The sequence below is a fragment of the Manis pentadactyla genome, chromosome 3, assembly GCF_030020395.1.
Source record: "Manis pentadactyla isolate mManPen7 chromosome 3, mManPen7.hap1, whole genome shotgun sequence".
Classification (NCBI taxonomy): domain Eukaryota; kingdom Metazoa; phylum Chordata; class Mammalia; order Pholidota; family Manidae; genus Manis; species Manis pentadactyla.
Genome location: NC_080021.1, coordinates 65,634,777 through 65,657,536, shown reverse-complemented (window position 1 = coordinate 65,657,536; position 22,760 = coordinate 65,634,777). Strand labels below are relative to the sequence as shown.

Sequence of the window (22,760 nt, the reverse complement as noted above, 5' to 3'; positions counted from 1 at the left end):
CAGTATCAAGTCATACATATTTTCAATGCAATTCCTTAAAATATTCCAATAGCATTTTTTACAGGAGTAAAAAAACATCTTAAAATTTATATAGAACCACAAAAGACCCTAAGTAGCCAGAAAAATCCTAAGAAGAACAAAGTAGGAGGCATTACATTTCCTGATTTCAAGCTATATTATAAAGATAAGGTAATGAAAACAGTATGGTACTGGCATAAACACACACAGAAAAATGAAACAGACCCAGAAACAAACCCAAGCATATATGGCCAATTAATATTTAACAAGGGAACCAAGAATACTCAATGGAGAAAAGACAGTCTCTTCAATAAATGATACTGAAGTAACTGGACATTCACATGAAGAATTAAATTTGGCCCCATATCTTACACCACTCACAAAAATTAACTCAAAATGGACTTAAAGAATTAAATGTAAGACTGAAAACCATGAAACACCTAAAAGAAAACATAGGAATAAAGTTCCTTGGCATGGGTCTTAGTAGTGATTTTTCAGATATGACATTTAAAACATAAGCAACAAAATAAACAATAAACAAGTGGGACTAAAAAGAACTAAAAAGCTTTTGCACAGCAAAATAAACCATCAATTAAGTGAAAAAAATATTTGCAAACTATATATATATGACGAGGAATTAATGTCCAAAATATATAAAGAACTCATACAACTCAGTAGCAAAAAAAAAAAAACAAACCAACCCAATGAAAATATGAGCAAAGACCCTGAATAGACATTTGTCAGAGAAGATATATGAATGGTCAACAGATACATGAAAGGTGCTCAACATTACTGGCCATTAGAAAAGTGCAAATTAAAACCATAGTGAGATATCACAGGCTTATCAGAATGGCCACCATCAAAAAGACAAGAGATAATAAATGCTTGGAAGGATGTAGAGAAAGGGAGCCCTTGTGCACTGTTGGTGAGAATGTTAATTGGTTCAGCTATTATGGAAAACAGTATGAAGATTCCTCAAAAACTGAAAACAGAGCTACCATATGATCTATCAATTCTAATTCTGAGTATATATCCAAAGGAAATGAAAACACTAACTGAAAAAGATTGTCTGTTCCCCCATGTTCATAGAAGCATTATTTATAATAACCAAGATACAGAAACAACCTAAGTGTCCATCAATGACTGAACTGATAAAGAAGTTGTGATATATGTATACACACACACACTGGAATATTTGTCATCCATAAAAACAAGGAAATCCTACTATTTATTACATCACGGATGAACCTTGAGGGCATTATGCTAAGTGAAAAAAAGTCAGACAGAGAAAGACAAATACTGTACAATCTCACTATATGTGGAATCAAAAAAAAAAAAAAAGACAACTCATGGAAAAAGAGAGGACTTGTGTCTACCAGAAGCAGGGGCAGGGGGGAAGGAGTAATTGGAGGAAGTTGGTCAAAAGGTACAAACCTCCAGCTATAAGATAAATAAGAACTAGGGATGTAATGTACAACGTGACTATAGCTACACTGCTGTGTGATATATAGGAGAGTTACTGAGAGAATAAACCCTAAGAATTCTCATCACAAAGAAAGTATTTTTTCCTTTTCTTTCTTTTTATTGTATCTATATGAGAAGATGGATGTCAGCTGGACCTACTGCAATCACTTCACAATATATGTAAATCAAAGCATCATGCCTTAAGTTTACACAGTAATGTATGTCAACTATTTCTCAATAAAACTAGGGAAAAAAGAGAAAAGTATTATTCATACCTAAAATATTCCCAAAAATCTTTTGGAAATTACAGATACTATTTATAAATTTAGGAAATACTTATGAAAAGTATTTTGAAATCAGGAAAGGCAGGCAAAATTATCCACAAAGTTAAATATAATTGTACTGCACCTTAATTTTTCATTTATTTATTCAAATATGTATTGAACTTCACTTATTTCCCAAAATGGAAGGACATGAATTTTATAAAACAAAAGACCATATTCATACTTCAAAGAAGAAAAAAAAGATGAAAAAAATGGTCTACTGAAAGGTCCTGCTCTAGATGGGGAGCTGAAGTCTTCTGCTCTGAAATGATAGCCTTTTCACAGTGAAACAATTTTGTTATTGAAAAGCTAATCAAAAGATTCTAGAATAGAGCCAGCAATATTTCTAAAATGATGTGGAGATAAGCACTGAAAAGCTTTGGTGGCCTCAGGATGACCATGGAAATATCCAAGCACGATTTCTTGGTAACATGGTATTTATGTCAGAGCACATATGGAAGACTAAAGTTTTCATGCACATACAAGAAAGCATTAAACATACCAAAAACCAATGCTTGTAAAGTGGAATTCTGTTGAGGTGCTAGTATTAGGAGAAAAGGCTAGTGCTAAGTAAAATTTACATTTTGCATTGAGTGATGTAATATACAGCCCAGTGTATACATATAGTGACTTGACTCAATTATATTAAAAACCAAAGCTTTTGAAAATAAAATGATAACATGCAGTGCTCACAAAATATAAACACGAATATACATCATTTTATGTAAGTAGGCACAGAGATACACATCTTAATATTAAGGACTGCTGCACCATAAATTAATGACCACAGGCTTACACTTCTTGATAAAATGTTTCCCAGTGGAGCACCAGAAAAGTACTTTTCTGAATTAAACATGTTATTGTTTTCTCAATAAAATGGAATAAAAGTGACAAAATAAGATAGCTTTGTATATTTACAAGTAGAATCTCTGAAGGAAAAGAAAACCGCTAGTTAAGATACAGAAAACAAGAGTCTCACGTTGCTGGTTTTCAAAAGTTTTCCATCTTTGCTTCTTACCACTGGGCTTTGGATAAGAGTGATCCAGACACATGGGTTTAAAAATGACTCTTTGTTTAAACTTTGATGTTTACTAACAATGGAATTCCTAGATGTACTTTAGAACATTTATTTACACTATTAGATGAAACACCAGTTGGAAATAAATAGATATACAGCCATATTCTAAATCATTTCAGGCATTTTATATTAATAAAGTTGTGAAGTTACTTCATTTTGGTGTACTGGAGCCCAGTTCTTCTCTCAAAGTAATAATTAGCTAAATGTGGGAGTAGAATTATACCTGCATTTAAAAAATATGTCATGATTTTAAAAATAAAGAATTTAAAATGTGCATTTTAAACATTCATTTTCTAAACATACACAAAATTAATGGTGTTTTCCCAAGTCCAATATTTTTTAATATCCCTTGTGCTTAATACAGTGTCTAATGAATTAAGCATTAGGCACTACAGTCATTTTAGCTGTTTGCCAATGAAGGTATTATTGTAGAGTGTTAAATGTTTTATAAGTCAACACCTTTCCTTTGTAGCATATTTCTTTCTGAGAAGGAACAACAATAAAAAATTAACAGTACTTAGCAAAAGGAAGCAAATTCATTTTTGTTTTTTGTATGTGTTTTTTTTTTGTTTTGTTTACCATGTTAAACAAGTTATAATCTATTTTCTGCTTCTAAGGGTGTTTGGCGCCTTTGGAATCATAAGTGGTCTTTTGTGTCTCTAGGGTGCCATTGAAAACTATTCTGTAATTAATCTTGAGAGTTTCTTAATAAATGGTTCTAAGTGCCTAAGGGCCTCTTTCCATTAGAGTCACTGACTCTGGAAGAAAGCGTATCAAAGTATATGACATCTGAAATGGCCAGTGGTTAGTGTGGATACTGCCAGAAAGCACACATTTTTATGCATGAGTATGTATGTACAGTTTTCTGATAATGTAAATAAATGTATGCATAGTTTATAGCCTGACATAATGATTTTTACATATTAGAACATCCACAGCATAAATATCACTAATTTTTATGTAATACTTCACACTAATTTTTATGTAATACTTCACTGCATTCAGTTAAGTCTTGAACAATTTGAATTTCCCCCTCATTGCTTAGATGATTTATTGTCTCAACAGACCGACACCATATTGAATTGAACATTAATAGGAAAGGTAGCCCTGAATTTGAAGTTTTAGTTGCTCAAAGTCAGTCTTGGTAGCATCACTGATCCAAGGTGAGGGCACAGCTGAGCTAGACTGTTACTTTGGGTTCTGCATCTAGTATTAAAATCAAATTACTCCCTATTTTCAGAGAAACACAGAGCATTCTCTCACAAGCCAATATAATGATATATTTGGATTAATGAGATTTACTATTGAGAAGGGATCTTAGACATAGGAATAACTGGCCTAAGTTTAATAAGCAACAGAACATGCCCATTAATAGCAGAGCTATAAGGTCTCTGGTCTTCCTATCGAGTAGGATTTTCACTACTCTGTCATTCAGTGTGGTTTATATCTTTTGATTTTATGTTTCTGGGCACACCAGCTTTGCAATTCCAGATCTGTGGACATCATAAATAATTTTTTCATAAATATGCTGAGAGGGAGGACTGGGGGAAACAGTGGAATATAATAAAAATTTACAAGAGTCTAAAGAGAATTTCTAGCTGGTAACTGGTTAGAACTTGTTAGATCATTGTTTCCCAATAATATCACAAACATACATCATGAATATGCATAATGGCACTGAATTATATACTGTAACATGGCAAATTTTATGGTACATGTATTCTACCACAAGAAAAAAATGTCAATGCCACAAAAATTTCTTAATGTTGTGCTGTTTCCCGCCTAAAAACACTCCCCTCCAGCTGTCTAATATGTTCAATGCCCAGGATGAGTTCTATGCCCCCCATTTGCCTCAGTCTCTGATATAACATTTTCCTCTGAGCTCCTACAGTATGTATGTCCATTTAGTAGTATCAAAAATTTAATACTTATCAAATATTCCCATTTATTTTTATGAATTTTATCATTGTGAAAAATTATAAGCCCTCTGAAATGTAATATGTATTATGTTTCTTGGAATATCCATACACTCACAAATTGTCCAAAAGTTAGTAAGGGCTAAGTAAATTATTCTTGAAGTTAACATGTCAATCCACAATAAGGTTTAGCAATTCTGCTGAGAGATTTATTGGCTTGGAATTTGGTATCTAATTGGGTCAAATGATCATTCATTCTTTTATTTATTTATACAACACCCAGAATGTATCAGCCATTCTGCTAGATGTTAAATATAAACGTAAGACAACCTGTCTTCAAGTTGCTCAAATCTTAGGAGGAAGAGAAAAAGCTATAAACAAACAGGTATATGTCAGTGTGGTAAGCATTAGGTGTGTTTTTTAATGACTATGACTTTAAAATTGTGGGCTTTGGAGTGAAGCATGGATACAGATATCCTATCAGGTATCCAATTTGGAGATATACAACCCCTCTGACACTTCAGCTTCCTTCTCTGTAAAATAGGCACAAAAACAGTGCTCAGCTCACAGTGTTGTCATGAGGATCAAAAGAAATGATACATGTGTCATGCTTAGCATTATGTTTATCACATTGTAAACACCCAATAATATCAGTTCCTTCCTTTGCTTTAGAATATGGCCCTGAACCAAAACCATGCTCTGCTTTCTGGGATCTGGAATCAGTTGTGTGCACATGCCAATATGTACTATATATATATACTACACAGTCAATTGCTTTTACATTATCTTCTAGCACATTTGTAGATGCCAATTAGGTGCATCTTCAGTTCACAGGAGTTCTTTCTCTAGGAAGAGCCAAATATTCAAATACAGACTTCAAATATGTACCATTTCAGTACCCTTGACCTTCCTCTTGGCCATAACTGCTATGAGAGTAGCATGATCTAGCCTGGACCAATCATATTCTTTTTTTTGGAGCATTTGATTATTGAAATGAAGTCACAGAGAAATAGAAGGTCATTGGAACTGAGAATCCTTTGGAGTGATGATACCTGAATTGCCCCAAATGCTACCCTTCTGGAGGTTTGGTTGTTCAGCAAGTCTTTTCATTCCATGAGCTATGACATCATCCTTCCAGTGGACACCCTCTTTAGTTCAGTTACCAGGGTCAGTAACTGTTACTTGCAAATAACCAATAAAAAATTTCATATTGGCAAAGGGTTCTACTTTTGCTAAGATTGGCCAGATGGTTTCCTCTTTCCACCAAAACCCATGAAAGTCTCCCTGAACATGGTCTAATCAGTTGGTCTGTGGAATTACTCTCAAACAAGATTTTAAGGAATAAAGGGAAAATGATGTATTTGGTTTCAAATGGTTTGCTTTCTACCATGGCTTTTACCTTAACATCTGAGACTTAGAGTAAGTCACTTCCCTATCCCTTTTCTCCATCACTCAATAGAAACAATGAAATTCCTCTGATTTAACTCATAACCCACATAAGAATTTCTTAAGGAAAAGGGAGTCAACTCTGAATTTACTAGAAGAACCTAAGTTCTCTGTTCCCATCTCTAGCAGGTGAGATACCTGGACATACAATCTCTAGGGGGCCTACAGTAGCTAACATGTTAATTGATTCTCTCACACTGAACAAAAGAAATATTAATAGGATATAGAAAATATTAATTAATGAAGGAAATACAAAGATATTTCATTTCTTTCCAATGTCCTAAATATTCAAGGATGATGGAAGAGAACATCTGGGCAAAAATACAGACTTAATAATTGCATGACCAAAAGATATATGTTGTGTTCTTTAAAAGCCATATCTACTTAACACTATATGATGAAAATGTGTTTAATTTACCTTTAATTTCTGACTCGTGCTATTACTGTGGTTTCTCCAAATGTAGTATATTATATAGCAGTGTCAATGGACTTCTTAAAAAAAGAAAAAATCTTACTCTTAAGACATTTATGTTTATTTTCCCACATCTCTTTAAAGTTTACTACTCTTACTTAACTCATCTTGAGGCATTAGTAGCTCTCTAACAACTGTGTGGTTCAGACTTTTATATTTGGTGGTCCCAGTTAAGCCCCAGAGAACAGCTATCCCTATAATAAAACTGATATTTCATAAGACTCACAGGACGCAATTAGCACAGAATGTGAATTGCCTCTTACTCTGGGAAAGGGTCAGAATTTAGATCATTTATATAATGTGAACACTGTAGAAAACAATTGTTATACAATTGGGTTTTTTAATTAATTTCATGAATGACAAGATGTATGTAATCCTTATTTTCTGAAAGTATGCAGAGTTTGTTATTAAAAATTCTACAAAAGTCAACTGTAACTTAATCAGCTGATTGATATATATTGACATATACACACGTAATTTTAACATAATGATTGTTTATGTGTGCATAAGGACTGTATATGTATAAGAGTTTGTGTTTGTGTGTGTGTAAATTAAATCTGGGGAAGTAACTGTTTTCTCATAAATAAGACACAAAAATTATTACTAGTATTCAGTTTCTTGATTATTTTTGTCCTTATTATATTTTTCACCCCAAAGTAATATATTAATAAATTTTCTATTGTTTCAAATTACTGGATCATGAGTACATTCCCCATGGCAAGGAACTTCCAACTCCCCAAGGTATAAAAGGGATTTTGTTTTGTTTTGTTTCTTACCATGTTGTGGTTGGATGTCAGGACAGAATAGAAGAAAGGGATGTTATCATACAATGGAAATTAAGTTTCTAGAGTTGTGACATACTGTGGCTATCAAACATCCAAACTTTGCTTTTGATTTCAAATCAAGAAAACCCCTTTTATAGCCCATTATTTCTCCATTATAAACTGGTGGTTTAAACTGGCAAATGCAAAATCATCCTTTGTATGCCTATGATAAGGTCTGCAAGTCTCCTCCAAATATACATGCAGTTCTGCAGGAGCCACTACTTTTCCCAGGAACCAAGAATCCTGTTTGTAACAGGAGAATGAAAAGAAACCAAGATCATTTGGAGCTTAATTTATGTCTTATATTCAACTATAAAAACATTCTCCCTGTTTTGCAACTGCATTTCACTCTTTTGTGAAATCATTCTGTAAGGCTGTGCTAGTCTAGTATTTACAGCTTGGTTTCTTTTTTCACTTTAAAACAAGGCATTCAGCCAACTCTAAACACTGCCTACTTCTAGCCAACTGTCCTTTTCTTTCTATCAACATTTTTGTTAAAGGAAAAGCACACCACTACATGCAATGTTTCCAACACTTTCAAAAAGAAAATGTAAGGCTCAGTAAAATCAAGTAGTAGAGAAATTCCATTGAGATGTTGATGATGTTTAATAGATAATCACACAGTAGGTTATTGCCTGGAATGTTGCCCTAAAAATTCTCCATTTCTTTGCTATATTTTTGTTGTTAACTTAACCCTGTATGGAGTTTTAAATTAAAAATAGTCAAGTCCATGACCATTTATGCATTAATTATTACAGATAAGAGTTACTGGACACTCAAAAAATAGCCATTATTATTATGACAGGCACTATCTAAGTCCTTTACAGTGCATAATCCCATTTAATCCTCTCAGCAAGCCACTCAGGGTGATACTGTTATTTTTCTTTTGCAATGAAGAAATTGAGGGTCAGAGAACCTGAGTATCTTGTATAAGGTAATCGTCAGCATTTATGCCGCATCACTGTCAAAGTACAACTCAATCATGTACTTAACCAGTGCACCATGCGTGTATTGAGTGCATGTATTTTAGATGTAGCTGTGGAAACAAATGTATGTATATGTATATCTATGTATCTATGCATGCATGCATGTATCTGTGTGTTTATTTTCATACTTATTTATACTGCTGATTTATTATTTAGACAGAAAAAGTAAAAAACTGTATAAAGGGGGAGTTTATGATTGTCAAAGGAATAATATAAAGCTATAGTTTTAAAATATTTTCCAACAGGTCCTATAGGCAAAACCTACTCTAAACTAACATGCTTTGGCTTAGGAAAAAAATGAGCCAAATAATGCCCATTTCTATCTTGGCAGCTTTAAATCCTTTCCTTCCTTTCCTATGTAAGAAAATTTAAAGGAGGACAACAAAATAATGGTATTACAATGTAGATTATTAACTTATTTATTTATTGAACAAATATTTTTTAAGCAAGAGAGGTAATGATGAAGGACGAAAAAGTCAAGGCCCCTGCCTTCATGGAGTTTACAGTCTAGTGGAACAGACAGACATTAATCAAACAACCCCATAAGTAAAATTTCAGCCAAAGCCAGTGCTTTAACAAAGGAAGCCCTATAGTGACACAGACTAAAGGCATTTGTCAGGAATGTCAGTCCAGTTTCCCTTAAAGTTGCAATACTTGACTTAGATTTGAAGCTAAAAGGAAATGGGCTAGTGCTTCAGACAGAGAGGACAGACTGATCAATAACGCTGGTGGAAGGGAGCAAAGTAAATGAGAGGCACAGACCAGTGTAGCCAAGAAGGGGTCCAGTTCCTGTGGGACACTGAGCAGTAGTGGGGAGCATGGCTGGAGAGCACAGAATGACATAAGGCAAGAGAGAGATGGAGTAGCTACCAATACATTCTAATCTATAAAAATATCAATAAAAGTCACTGGATATAACAACAATTATATGCAAACATTATATAATTGATCCTATCAAAACATGCAAGTTGACAACTGTTACTGTATGTAATGATTTCGCCAAAATGGAAAGAAAGGAAGTGCACTGAGGATCTCAGTAGAAAGGGACATTTTCATGACATTTTCACATAGAAGTGGTCCATCATTTAGAGAATAGAATCCTGACAGCCCAGTGTCTTTATTCAAAGTGGACCAGTGCTTCCTCATTCTGGCAAATACCTACTTGAATGCTGTTGAAACCCTAGTCGGCAACTCCTTTGTTCATGCTCAGTCTTTAGGATAATTTGCTTTAGCTTACAATATTTTGTTCTAGACAAAATCTGGCTGCTACTCCATCTACCAAACAGGTCTCAAGGTCTAAGGGTGTGTGGTGTAACGAGAGGGAATTAGGAAAAGAAGAGCTCAGATTCAAATGGATCTTCCCTCGTGCCTCACAATAGGGTACCACTTTCCAGATGAGGGTACAACATTACAGAACTCCAGGGTATCACTTAATGGAACATACATCTAAGAGCACCAATAGAGGCCTACATATTTTAAGCCACTATGCTCAGCAACTGTGCTACAAAGACACCCAGCCACACCCAACACTATGTTGTTTTGTAGTAAGACAACATGAAGCTTCTACCTAGAAAACTAAACCATCAAGATCACAGTTATCATACATACTCACTCTTTGTTTTTTGATTTTTTTTTTCATATCATTAAAATACAATTACATGAGCAACACTGTGGTTCCTAGATTTCCCCCATTATCAAGTCCCTGCCACATACCCAATTACAGTCACTATCCATCAGCGTAGTAAGACTCTAACAGTCTCCACTTGTCTTCTCTGTGCTATACTGTCTTTCCCGTGCCCCCCTCTACATTAAGTATGCTAATCGTAAGGCCCCTTATTCCTCTTATACCACCCTTCCCACCCTTCCTACCCAGTCCCTTTCCTGTTGCTGACTGTTAGTCCATTCTTGAGTTCTGTGAGTCTGCTGCTGTTTTGTTCCTTCAATTTTTGCTTTGTTCTTATACTCCACAGATGTGTATAGAAATGCAACCGATTTCTGTGTATTAATTTTGTATCCTGCAACTTTGCTGAATTCAGATATTAGATCTAGTAGTTTTGGAGTGGATTCTTTAGGGTTTATTATGTACAATATCATGTCATCTGCAAACAGTGACTGTTTGACCTCTTCCTCACCAATCTGGATGCCTTTTATTTCTTTCTGTTGTCTGACTGATGTGGCTAGGACCTCCAGTACTATGTTGAATGGAAGCAGGAAGAGTGGGCATCCTTGTCTTGTTCCTGACCTTATAGGAAAAGCACTCAGCTTCTCACTTTTAAGTATGATATTGGCTGTGGGTTTGCCATATATGGCCTTTATTATGTTGAGGTACTGGCCCTCTATACTCATCTTGTTGAGAGTTTTTATCACGAATGGATGTTCAATTTTTTTCAAATGCTTCTTCAGCATCTATGGAGATGATCATGTGGCTTTTATCATTTTTATTGATTTGGTGGATGATGTTGATGGATTTTCGAGTGTTGTACAATCCTTGCATCCCTGGGATGAATCCCACTTGATCATGGTGTATGATCCTCTTAATGTATTTTTGAATTCGGTTTGCTAATACTTTGTTGAGTATTTTTGCATCTATGTTCATCAGGGATATTGGTCTGTAGTTTTCTTTTTCTGTCTTTGCCTTGTTTTGGTATTAGAGTGATGCTGGCTTCACAGAATGAGTCTGGACGTATTTCCTCCTCTTCTATTTTTTAGAAAACTTTAAAGAGAATGGATATTATATCTTCTCTACATGTCTGATAGAAGTCAGCAGTGAATCCATCTGGGATGGGGGTTTTGTTCTTGGGTAGATTTTCATTACAGATTCAATTTCATTGCTGGTAATTGGTCTGTTTAGATTTTCTGTCTCTTCCTGGGTCAGTCTTGGAAGGTTGTATTTTTCTAGAAAGTTGTTCATTTCTCCTGGTTATCCAGTTTGTTAGCATATAATTTTTCATAGTATTCTCTAGTAATTCTTTGTGTTTCTGTGGTGTCTGTAGTGATTTTTCCTTTCTCTTTTCTAATTCTGTTTATGTGTGTAGATTCTCTTTTTTTCTTAATAAGTCTGGCTTGCGGTTTATCTATTTTGTTTATTTTCTCAAAGAACCAGCTTGTTGTTTCATTAATTTTTTCTATTGTTTTATTCTTCTCAATTTTATTTATTTCTTCTATAATCTTTATTATGCCTCTCCTTCTACTGGCATTGGGCCTCATTTATTCTTCTTTTTCCAGTTTCAATACTTGTGAATTTAGACTATTCATTTGGGATTGTTTTTCCTTCTTTAAATAGTCCTGGATTGCTATATACTTTCCTCTTAGAACTGTCTTTGCTGCGTCCCACAGAAGTTGAGGCATTGTGCTGTTGTTTTCATTTCTTTCCTTATATTTTTTGATCTCTGTTTTAATTTGGTCATTGATCCTCTGATTATTTAGGAGCATGTTGTTAAGCCTCCATGTGTTTGTGGGCCCTTTTGTTTACTTTGTACAATTTATTTCTAGTTTTGTACCTTTGTGATCTGAGAAGTTGGTTGGTAGAATTTCAGTCTTTTTGAATTTACTGAGACTCTTTTTGTGGTATAGTATGTGGTCTATTCTGGAAAATGTTCCATGTACACTTGAGAAGAATGTTTATTCAGCTTCTTTTGGGTGGAATGTTCTATAGAAGTCAGTTAGGTCCATCTGTTCTAATGTGTTGTCCAGTGCCTCTGTCTCTGTACTTATTTTCTGTCTGGTTGATCTGTCCTTTGCAGTGAGTGGTGTGTTGAAGTCTCCTCAAATGAATGCATTGCATTCTTTCCTCCTTTAATTTTGTTAGTATTTGTTTCACATATGTAGGTGCTCCTGGTTTGGGTGAACAGATATTTATAATGGTTATATCCTCTTGCCGGACTGACCCCTTTATCATTATGTAATGTCCTTCTTCATCTCTTGTTACTTTCTTTGTTTTGAAGGCTATTTTGTCTGATACAAGTACTACAACTCCTGCTTTTTTCTCCCTATTGTTTGCATAAAATATATTGTTCCATCCCTTCACTTTTAGTCTGTGTATGTCTTTGGGTTTGAAGTGAGTCTCTTGTAGGCAGCATATAGATGGCTAGTCTTGCTTTTTTTTATCCATTCTATTACTTTGTGTCTTTTGATTGGTGCATTTAGTCTATTTACATTTAGGGTGATTATCGATAGAAATGTACTTATTGCCATTGAAGGCTTTGTATTCGTGGTTACCAAAGGTTTAAGGGAAGCTTCTTTACTATTTAACCATCTCACTTAACTCACTTATTATGCTATTATAAACAGAGTCTGATGATTCTTTATTTCTCTCCCTTCTTTTTCTTCCTGTTCCACTCTTTATATGTTAGGTGTTTTATTCTGTACTCTTTGTGTTTCCCTTGACTGACTTTGTGGACAGCTGATTTTATTTTGCAATTAGTTAGTATTTAGTTGGTCTACTTCATTTTCTGTGGTTTTATTTTCTCTGGTGACAGCTGTTTAGCCTAAAGCATACTTCCATCTAGAGCAGTCCCTTTAAATACACTGGAGAGATGGTTTGTGGGAGGTAAATTCCCTCAACTTTTGCTTATCTGGGAATTGTTTAATCCCTCCTTCAAATTTAAATGATAGTCTAACTGGATAGAGTATTCTTGGTTCAAGGCCCTTCTGATTAATTGTGTTGAATATATCATGCCACTCCCTTCCGGCCTGTAAGGTTTCTGCTGAGAAGTCTGATAATAGTCTGATGGGTTTTCCTTCATAGGTGACCTTTTTTTCTCTCTCTGTCTGCTTTTAATCCTCTGACCTTGTCTTTGATCTTTGCTATTTTAATTATTATATGTCTTGGTGTTGTCTTCCTTAGGTCCCTTTTGTTTTGGGAGATCTGTGGACTTCCATGGCCTGAGAGACTTTTTCCTTCCCCAGATTGGGGAAGCTTTCAGCAATTATTTCTTCAAAGACACTTTCTATCCCTTTTGTATCTCTTCTTCTTTACTGCTATAATGCAAAAATCCTTCCGTATGGATTGGTCACAGGGTTCTCTTAATGTTCTTTCATCCCTAGAGATCCTTTTTTCTCTCTCTGCCTCAGCTTCTCTGTATTCCTGTTCTCTGATTTCTATTCCATTAACAGTCTCTTCCATCTCATCCAGTCTGCTCTTAAATCCTTCCATTGTTTGTTTCATTTTTGTTATCTCCCTCCTGACTTCATTCCTTAGCTCTTGAATAGTTCTCTGTAGCTCCATCAGCATGCTTATGCATTTTATTTTGAATTCTTTTTCAGGAAGATTGGTGACTTCAGTCTCACCAAGCCCTCTTTCTGGTATTTGAGGGATTTTAGATTGAGCAAGGTTCTTCTGCCTTTTCATGGTGATGGGAGTGGTCACCAGAGAGTAGCACATGTGTCAGCTGGAAGAACAAAGTCCCTTGCTGCTTGCTGGTCCCTGCTGTCTGTGCCAGTTAACCACATACAAGGAGCATCCTCTGGGTTAATCCCCTAAGCTGCCATGGGCAGGGTGGCCTTCAAGATGGCCTAGGGCAATGGCGGGGGTTGCAGGCCAGCAGCACATGTTCTGCCACAAGGACAAGTCCCTTTCATGCCTCCCAATCTCCATGCCCATCTCCTCTGTCTGTGCCAGTCAACCGCGTGCAGGGAGCAGCCTCTGAATTAAACCCATGAGCTGCTGTGGGCAGGGTGGCCCTTGGGATGGCCTAGGGTGCTGGCAGGGGTCACTGATGGGCAGCGCAGGTTCTGCCTCAAGAACAAAGCCCCTTTGTGCCTCCCGGTCTCTGCATCTGTGTCCACTGTGCTGGTCAGCCACATGCAGGAAGCAGCCTCTGGGTCTGGGCCAGTTAGCCACACGCAGAGAGGAGCCTCCATGTTAAGCTGTGTGGTTGCTATAGGCAGGGTCCTCTCTGGATGTTCTGTAGCAATGATGGGAACAGCCGGCTTGCTTTCAGGGGTCAGCAGGGAAGAACAGCAGGCTGCCTATCACTGTGAGGGGCCTCGGAGCTGTGTTGCCATTCTTTTGAGTAGGAGAGTGAAATAGTGGGGACAGTGCACCTCGAGGGGATAGAGCACATGAAGTTCCTTAAAGTTCCCAGCCTGCTGGGCTGAGTGTGCCAGGACAATTTCATCCACCTGTTAAACCCTTGTCTCCCTTGTCCCTTAAAGACTTTTAAAGTGCCTGCTTTTCTTTTGTCCCAGGGAAGCCAGCTGTGGGAACCTTTTCACAGTCTTAGTCTCAGATTTTGCTTTTCCACTCCTCTAATACCCAAAGCACCAGGCAATATGTGTCTGTGCTCCTGGTGTAGATTACTAGGGCTGGTTATTTAGCAGTCCTGTGCTTCCACTCCCTCCTTTTCTGATTCTTTTCCTCCCACCAGTGAGCTGAGGTTGGAGGAGGGCTTGGATCCTGCCAGGTCATAGCTTTGTATCTTACCCTTTTCCATAAGATGTTGGGTTCTCGCAGCTGTAGCCTGGCTGGTGTACTGCATCTTCTGGTCACTCTTTTAGGAACAGTTGCATTCGCTATATTTTCAAAATACATATGGTTTTGGAAGGAGATTTCCGCCACCCTACTCACGCCACCATCTTCGGGTGGAGTCCATACATATTCACTCTTAACTCTGAAAATTGTTTTCAATTCTACCCACAAACCACCTGAAAAGGCTATTAAATAATGACATACTATATAAAATTTTGGAAATGATAATGTACATTAAACACTTCACTCGAGAATGAAGAATAATTTTATAGCCCATGAAAAGAGAAATTATATTTTTTATTTCACCCTCCTACTCAAAGATATGTAATGATCACTTGTAATTAAAAAGAAAAATAAAAGAAAATCTGCATGTTTAGCAGTAGGCGATTGATTGAATAAATTATAGTCCACCCATACAATGGAATACTCTGTAATGGCTACAAAGAATGAAGCAGATATTTATGTGTGACTTGGAACTAGCAATATAGATTATTTAGTTACAATTCAAGGCACATAACTGGGTGTATGTATATTGGGTCAAACAAGGCTAAGTATACTTATACGCATGAAAATGTTCTGAAGAGGAAACTGAAACAGTTGAATGCTTATGTCTGGTGGGGTGGGACTGGATATCTGAAACAAAAGGAAAATTTGCATTTCATTGATCTGCTGCTCTGACTGAATATTTTTAAACCATGTGCATATGCTCTTTTCCATTATAATAAAAATAAACTAAGTTTGCTTCCAAATGTTAACTATTTGCTGTAAATACCCAGGCAAAAAAATAAGTAAAACCAGAAAGATGTAGGCAGTAAGTCAGTGAACTTTCCTATATTAAATTGTTGCTTCCTTTCCTCATCTGTCCCAAAACCTAACTCTATGGACTCAAAATAAGCACAACAGTATGACTGTTGGCAGGCAAAGACAAAAGTTTTGGTTCCTCCTTCAGTTTCTTTTCATGGCTGTTACATTTTTCCTTTCCAGTCTGCATAGCAGGGCAAACGGTTAGAGATTGGAGATTTTTCATAAACAAAATCCTTGCTGGCTATAGTTTTCATTTATTTGCTTTATTACTCAGTCTATCCTGAAATAGAACCTCAAACTATTACTCGTTTTGTTGCTGATATAACTAAAAGCATATTTCAAACTAATACACATACTTGAAGATTTTTTAGTGTTTATTAGAAATGCTCCTAAGTGTCAGAATATTTTGAAATTTGGTTTTCCAATTTAAAATAGCTATTCAACAGAATCACTGCATCAAATTATCTTAGTCTTTCCAAGTCATGATTCACCTGAAAGTTTTATCAGAAACTTTATGGTGAGTGAACTGATATGGGCTCAGCTGATTTTACAAACAACTTTGAATGACAAAAAATTTTGAAGTTCTAGTACTCTCTTCATATACCCAATACCTCAGCCTCCAAATCCACTTTATCCCTGTGATGTTCTCCAAGTCTTATAAACCAAAATTTTCTTTGCATTATCTGTTGGTGTCAAAGAGTAAAAGCTTATACAGAAAATTTATAAAATTTTATTTTTCCTGAAACAGATGACAAAAATCCAGAAGTACTTTTTCCTTTAAATCACCATGATATTCCTACAGCCAAATTCTAATTAAGGATTAACTGTACCAAATCTCTAGCTACACTGATTTACCAAAGATCAGCAAATAAATATATTCATTTCTCAAAATTGTTTGAACTGTACACGAGATTTGCACATTATCTGAAATGAAGTCAAGAAAGCAGTAGTCACATCTGTGGTCACTTGATTTTCAACAAGAATGTCATTCAATGAGGAAAGAATGGTCTTTTCAACAAGAGGTTCTGAGACAACTGAATGTCTATATGCAAAAGAATGAATTTAGAACCCTACTACACTCATAATTGAAAATTAAGTTTAAGAGCTAAAACAATAAAACTCTTTAAAAAATAGGAGAAAATCATCATGATCATGGGTTAGACAAAGATTTCTTAGATACAATACCAAAAGCACAAGCAATGGTAGAAAAAATAAATTGGATCTAAAAGTACAATGAGATATCACCTCACACTAGTCAGAATGGTTATTATCAAAAAGACAAATAAGTGTTGGCAAGAACAGGGAGAAAAGGGAACCCTCATACACATTGGTGGGAAAACAATATGGAGGTGACTCAAAAACTAAAAATAAAACTACCATATGATCTAGCAATTCCACTTCTGGGTATTTACTCAAAGAAAATAAAAACACTAATTTAAAGAGATATATGCACCCCTACGTTTATTGCAGCATTATTTAAAATAGCCAGTTTATGGAAGCAACCTAAGTGTTCACTGATAGATGAATGAGTAAAGAAGATGTATATGTATACAATAGAGTATTAGCCAAAAAAGTAAAAATCCTCAGTCAAAAAAAGAAATTTTTGCTAATGTAAATGAAGTAAATCAGAGAAAGATAAATATCATATAATTTCACTTATATGTGGAACATAAAAAAAAAGCAAATAAACAAACACAACACAAACAAATTCATAGGTACAGGAAGCAAACTGTTGGTCACCAGAGTATAGCTGATGGGCAAAGTAGGTGAAGGTATTAAGAGACACCATGTCCCAGTTATAAAATAAATAAGTCATGACAATGTGACATATAGCATATGGATAATATCTAATAATATTGTAAATCTTTGTGTGATAGATGGCAACTAGACTTCTCATAGGGATGATTTCACAATGGATGCAAATATCAAATAACTGTGTTGTACACCTAACACTAACAGGATAGTGTATGTCAATATTTCCAAAAAAATAAATAATTGAATAAATAAACAAATTAGAGTTCTCAAAATTAAAACTGCTGTGCTTTAATGTACATCATAAAAAATGAAAGGACAACCCCGAGAATAGGAGAAAATACTTGCAAATCATATGTTTTATAAGGGACTTGTACATAAACTGTATAAAAAACTGTTACAGTGCAACAATAAAAAAACAAGTAATCCAATTCAAAAAAGGCAATGGATCTGAGTAGCCATTTCTCCAAGAAAATATAGAAAAGGCCAATAAGTACATGAAAAGATGTTCAACATCTTTAGTCATTAGGGGAATGTGAATCAGAACTTTGATGAGATACAACTTCACTAGTGCTAGGATGGCTGTAATAAGAAAAAAAAAGAGGAAAAGGACAAGTATTGCTGAGGATGTGGAGAAACTGGAACCTTCATATATTGCTGGTGGCAATGTAAAATGGTGAAGCTGCTATGGAAAATGTTTTGATCTTTCCTCAAAAAGTTAAACATAAAAATTTTAAAAGAGCATTTGCACATCTAGGTATATACCCAAAACAAATCAAATATACCCCATATTTTTATTTGCAAAAAAACTTATAAAAGAATGTTCATAGTAGCATTATTTACATTAGCCAAAAAAATAGACACAACCCAAATATCTATCAACTGTTGAATAAGTAAAAGATGGTATATCTATACAGTAGGGTATCATCACCCATAAAGAGCAGTGAAGTACTAACACATAATACAACATGGATGAACTTGAAGACATAGTGCTAAGTGAAAAACGCCATACACAAAAGGTCACATATTGTATGATTCCATTTATATGAATGTCCAGTATAGGCAAATCCATAGACAGAGAAAGTAAATTAGTGGTTGCTAGGGCTGGAGGAGGGAGGAAGTGGGCATGACTGCCAAAGGTTACGGGGTTCTTTTTTGAGTGATAATAATATTTTAGAATTAGATAATGATGATGATTGTACACATTTAACATAGTTGAAATGGTGAGAAAAAATATTTGCGCATTTCACTTTATGTAAATTATACCTCAATAAACCTAACAGTGGGGGAATAAAAGTCAGCAACAATTATTTTTAAGAACTTGTGAAAGGCTGTTAAGGTGAAGGAAGAGTAGAAAAGGATCAGCACCATACTTTATAAATAGAAGTATCCACAGACATTATTTGGTAGAAATATACTAGTACAATTCTATCACTAATACTGTATAGAGGCAACATAATTATAGTTCAATAAGAGCCATTTATATAAACAGAAAAACAGGGAGTAGTATGTTTATACTTTCTAGCCAGACAAAGCCAGGAGTGCCTCTGAAGTTCCTTCTCTAGACTTTGCACCAATCTAGAGCAAACAGCTGCCAAACTCTTAGCATGCTCACCATGGGGTGAGAGGAGGCATGTGCAGCCTTCCATGGAAAACCTGCTGCTTAATTAGTCATAGTCTTGGGCAGAGAAAGCACAAAAATCCCACAATGAGGCACTTTATCATCACATTGATCAAAAACTCTGCCCAGGCGTGTGGCTATTTTCATTCATCCATTCAACAAATATTTACTGAGCACCAACCATGTACCAGGTACTGTGGGGAATACAAGAGAAGAGTTGTTTTTGCATAACATTCTTTTCTGGGTGTCAAGAAGGCAGAATGAGAGCATCCTCTGCTTACAACCCTGCAATGACTCCCAGAGTTCTGAGAACAAAAGCCAGTCCTTCCAATGGCCTATGAGGCTCTGTATGATTTAGGCCTGCTCCCCAAGCTGCCCCCTTTGTCTTTCTGACCTCACCTCCCTTTTCCAACTCTGGCCCCTACACCATAGTCACTGACCTTCCTGCTACTCCTCCAGCACACCGAGTACGCTCCCTCAGCCAGGCCTCTGCACAAAGTGTTCCACCCACCTCGAGAGAGAGTCCCCTGATTTCCTCCTAACTCACCTTCCCTTCTTCCTTCAAGATTTTGCTTAAATTACACCTCAATGAGGCCTACCTACTCTGCCTACCTTATTGAAAATTACAACCCATGAGCCCCCATCATTTCCTGTTCCCCTTAGCCTGCTCTAATTTTCTTTCTCTTTCCATGTTCCGTTTGAACACACTATGTAATTTTCTTATTTACTATATTAACTGGTATTTCCCCACCTTTCACCATAAACCCCATATTTGTAGGAATTTATTTTTTGACTGTACTGCTCATTGCTGTCTCTCCAGCACCTGCAACAGTGCAAGCTCCATAACTATGCGTTACATGAACAGAAGTAGTCAATACCAATGCCTTCAGAAGACTTTCCTTACAGGCAAGCCCCCTCTGGCTGGCTCTCTAGAGACATTAGTTTAGAGCATCTAAATTCACAGCTGTAATCCCATGGAACCAGCACGTACACCCAGCCTCTGAGATGTGAAGGTGAAGTTACCCTATCACTCAACAGAGGATAGCATTTCCGGAGATACCTGAACACCACTCAACTGTGCTTCCCATCACTGCTCTTCCCATTAATACCTGTCAGTGAGCTATGTGGGTGGACAGAAATTATTTCTATGTAAAATGTTTATTATGTAATGGTCTGCATTTTCCACAAACAGCCCAAAAGGCTGGAAACAATGAACTGGAATAGAGTTTTGGTTTTCTTTTTTTTTTTCACTCTATTTTTCTAACTCTTATCTAATTCTTTATAATCCCTGGTATTTCAAGCAATACATGCAGTCACTTAAATTTTTCATCTTGTTCTAATTTCTCTCTCTCTCAAAAAAAAAAAAAGAAAGAAGACAAAGAAAAATCCCTGGTGCTTTACTTCTATGTAAAGTTTATCCATGATGTATTGTTAAAGTTTCCTTAATTTTGTTTTAAAGTCCTGTCTAATCTTGCACATTCACAGGCTAAGAAAAACCAGGCCATTTAATCATGACAGTTCTAATCAACAGAGAAGACTTCATTATTAAAATGTTCATTTAGAAATGTGTGAAAAATGTAAATGGGGATTACTTGTATATGACATGAGATTATCAGGATACAAAAATGGGGCTGAGTAAGACACCTTTGTTTGCCTTTATACAATAGTACAAAAGCAATAAATTGGCTGAAAGCAGATGCTGTTTTCTATTCTCGTCACCAGTTAAGTCACTTGAACACATGCATTGTCTTGAACCATTTCGACTAAATCCCATTGATTTGTCTGTAAAATTGAGAGATTAAGATTAGTCTCTGAGCAATTTATTTATCTTCTAAAGTGAAATAAAATGCAGGCACCTTCAGCCAAAAAGTGAAATCCCATGAATGTCTTTCTTGTTTTCAAACCTGAGCTTAATTTCCATGTTCTCGGGAATCCAAAATAATGCATGTCAATAGCCTTAGCACCAAGGAATTGAAACTTTATATTGGTACACACACTCACACACATACAATCAGTAGAAGATACAGTTTTCCAATTTAAAATACATTATTAAGCAAAATAGAAATATGTTTAGAATATTCTAAAACAAACATCAGTTATTTATAGCGACCCAGTCCAAATGAAAAGATTTTGCCTTTGTGTATAAACTAAAAGGTCTGATGAAATTTATTTGAGGTAAAAATGTGTTTTTTTAATGGGCAAGAAAGTTAGAATATTTTTTTCTAATGAATGAACTTTCAAAAGCTAGTGTCAAAACTTGAATCAGAAAAATTCCTGGCATTCCATTATTAAAACAAGTTTAAATAAATATTAGGCAACAAATTGAAATCTATTGTAATGTTTCAAGACATTAAGTGGATATTTTGATTGAAAGAACTTAAAGGAAACTATACACAAAGGAATAAAGAAAATGCATGAATTTTTACTCTACTGCATTAGGAAAGTAAAAAATTTCATATAACTTATTAGAATTTACAAAGGCAATGACATAATAAAGAATAAAGTTGAGCATTTAGTTTTAAAATGTACATTATAAATATATAAGGTAGCAAATGTACAAAATATATATTTACATTTGCATGAAATATTTTTTTATTAAGATAAATAGGAAGCATATGCTAGCCAAGGCTACCATCAATTCTTAAGATGAAAGTCACTGATTAACTAGAAACACACTTACTGCAGCCTTGTAATAAATATACTGGGAATCATGATATCTTCTAAGCTGTTGTCTGAGTGCAAGAAACTATTTCTTGATTTTTTTTTCAGAACCAATTCACTAACCCTTCAAAAAACTGGTTCCTGCACCAGGCCTCCTATGCGCCAGCCCTGTGCAAGAGGTTGGATATGATATGGAATAAAAATGATACTACCTTTGCCTTGTGGTGTCTGTACTTGATCTATATAAAACTGGATCAATTATCTTTACATGATGAGTTTTTAATATATAACTGCAAAACCGAAAGTCCACTGTGTTCTGTTCCCCATTTTTCTTGTAATCCAGCTGGGCAGGCCTGCAAATAGTCTAGAAATGATCAGCAGCATCAGTAGTGCTACATGGGAAACTGGAGCCAGGACATTCACAGTAGGACGGAATTTATCTTCTGTTGGAGAAAAAGAAAACAAAAGAGGAGGAGGAAAGGACTAGAGGAGGAGAGTTTAAATGTTTTAGTGGGTGATTTAGTCTTAGGCCTACCCGAAAACTGGTCAGGCCAAAGTTGCTTCCATTTCTGTAACTTTTCTGTTTAGGAAGAAAGTTAATAGAAGAATAATACTTTCTTCATCAGGGCACAGAAAGCATCCATAAAAGAAATATTAGTAAATTAGTCTTTATTAAAATTGAGAACTTCTATTTGTCAAAAAACACCATTAAGAAAGTGAAAGGGCAAGCGATAGACTGGGAAAAGGTATTAACCAAAGCTAGCTAACCCAGAATATATAAAGAACAATCAATTACAAAAAAGATCAATAATCCAATGGGCAAAAGAGCTGAGCAGGTGCTTCATAAAAAGCTATTCAAACGGCCAATAAGCACATGATAAAGTACCAAACATCATTATTAATCAGGAAAATGCAAATAAAACCAC

The 22,760-nt window shown here is 35.5% G+C and overlaps 1 protein-coding gene across 5 annotated transcripts in view; it reads right to left on the bottom strand.

The window, feature by feature from the left end:
* The window catches only part of EYA1 (EYA transcriptional coactivator and phosphatase 1), a 346,202-nt gene that overhangs the window by 263,369 nt on the left and 60,073 nt on the right, over positions 1–22,760 (bottom strand). The gene's annotated exons all lie outside the window — the stretch shown is intronic.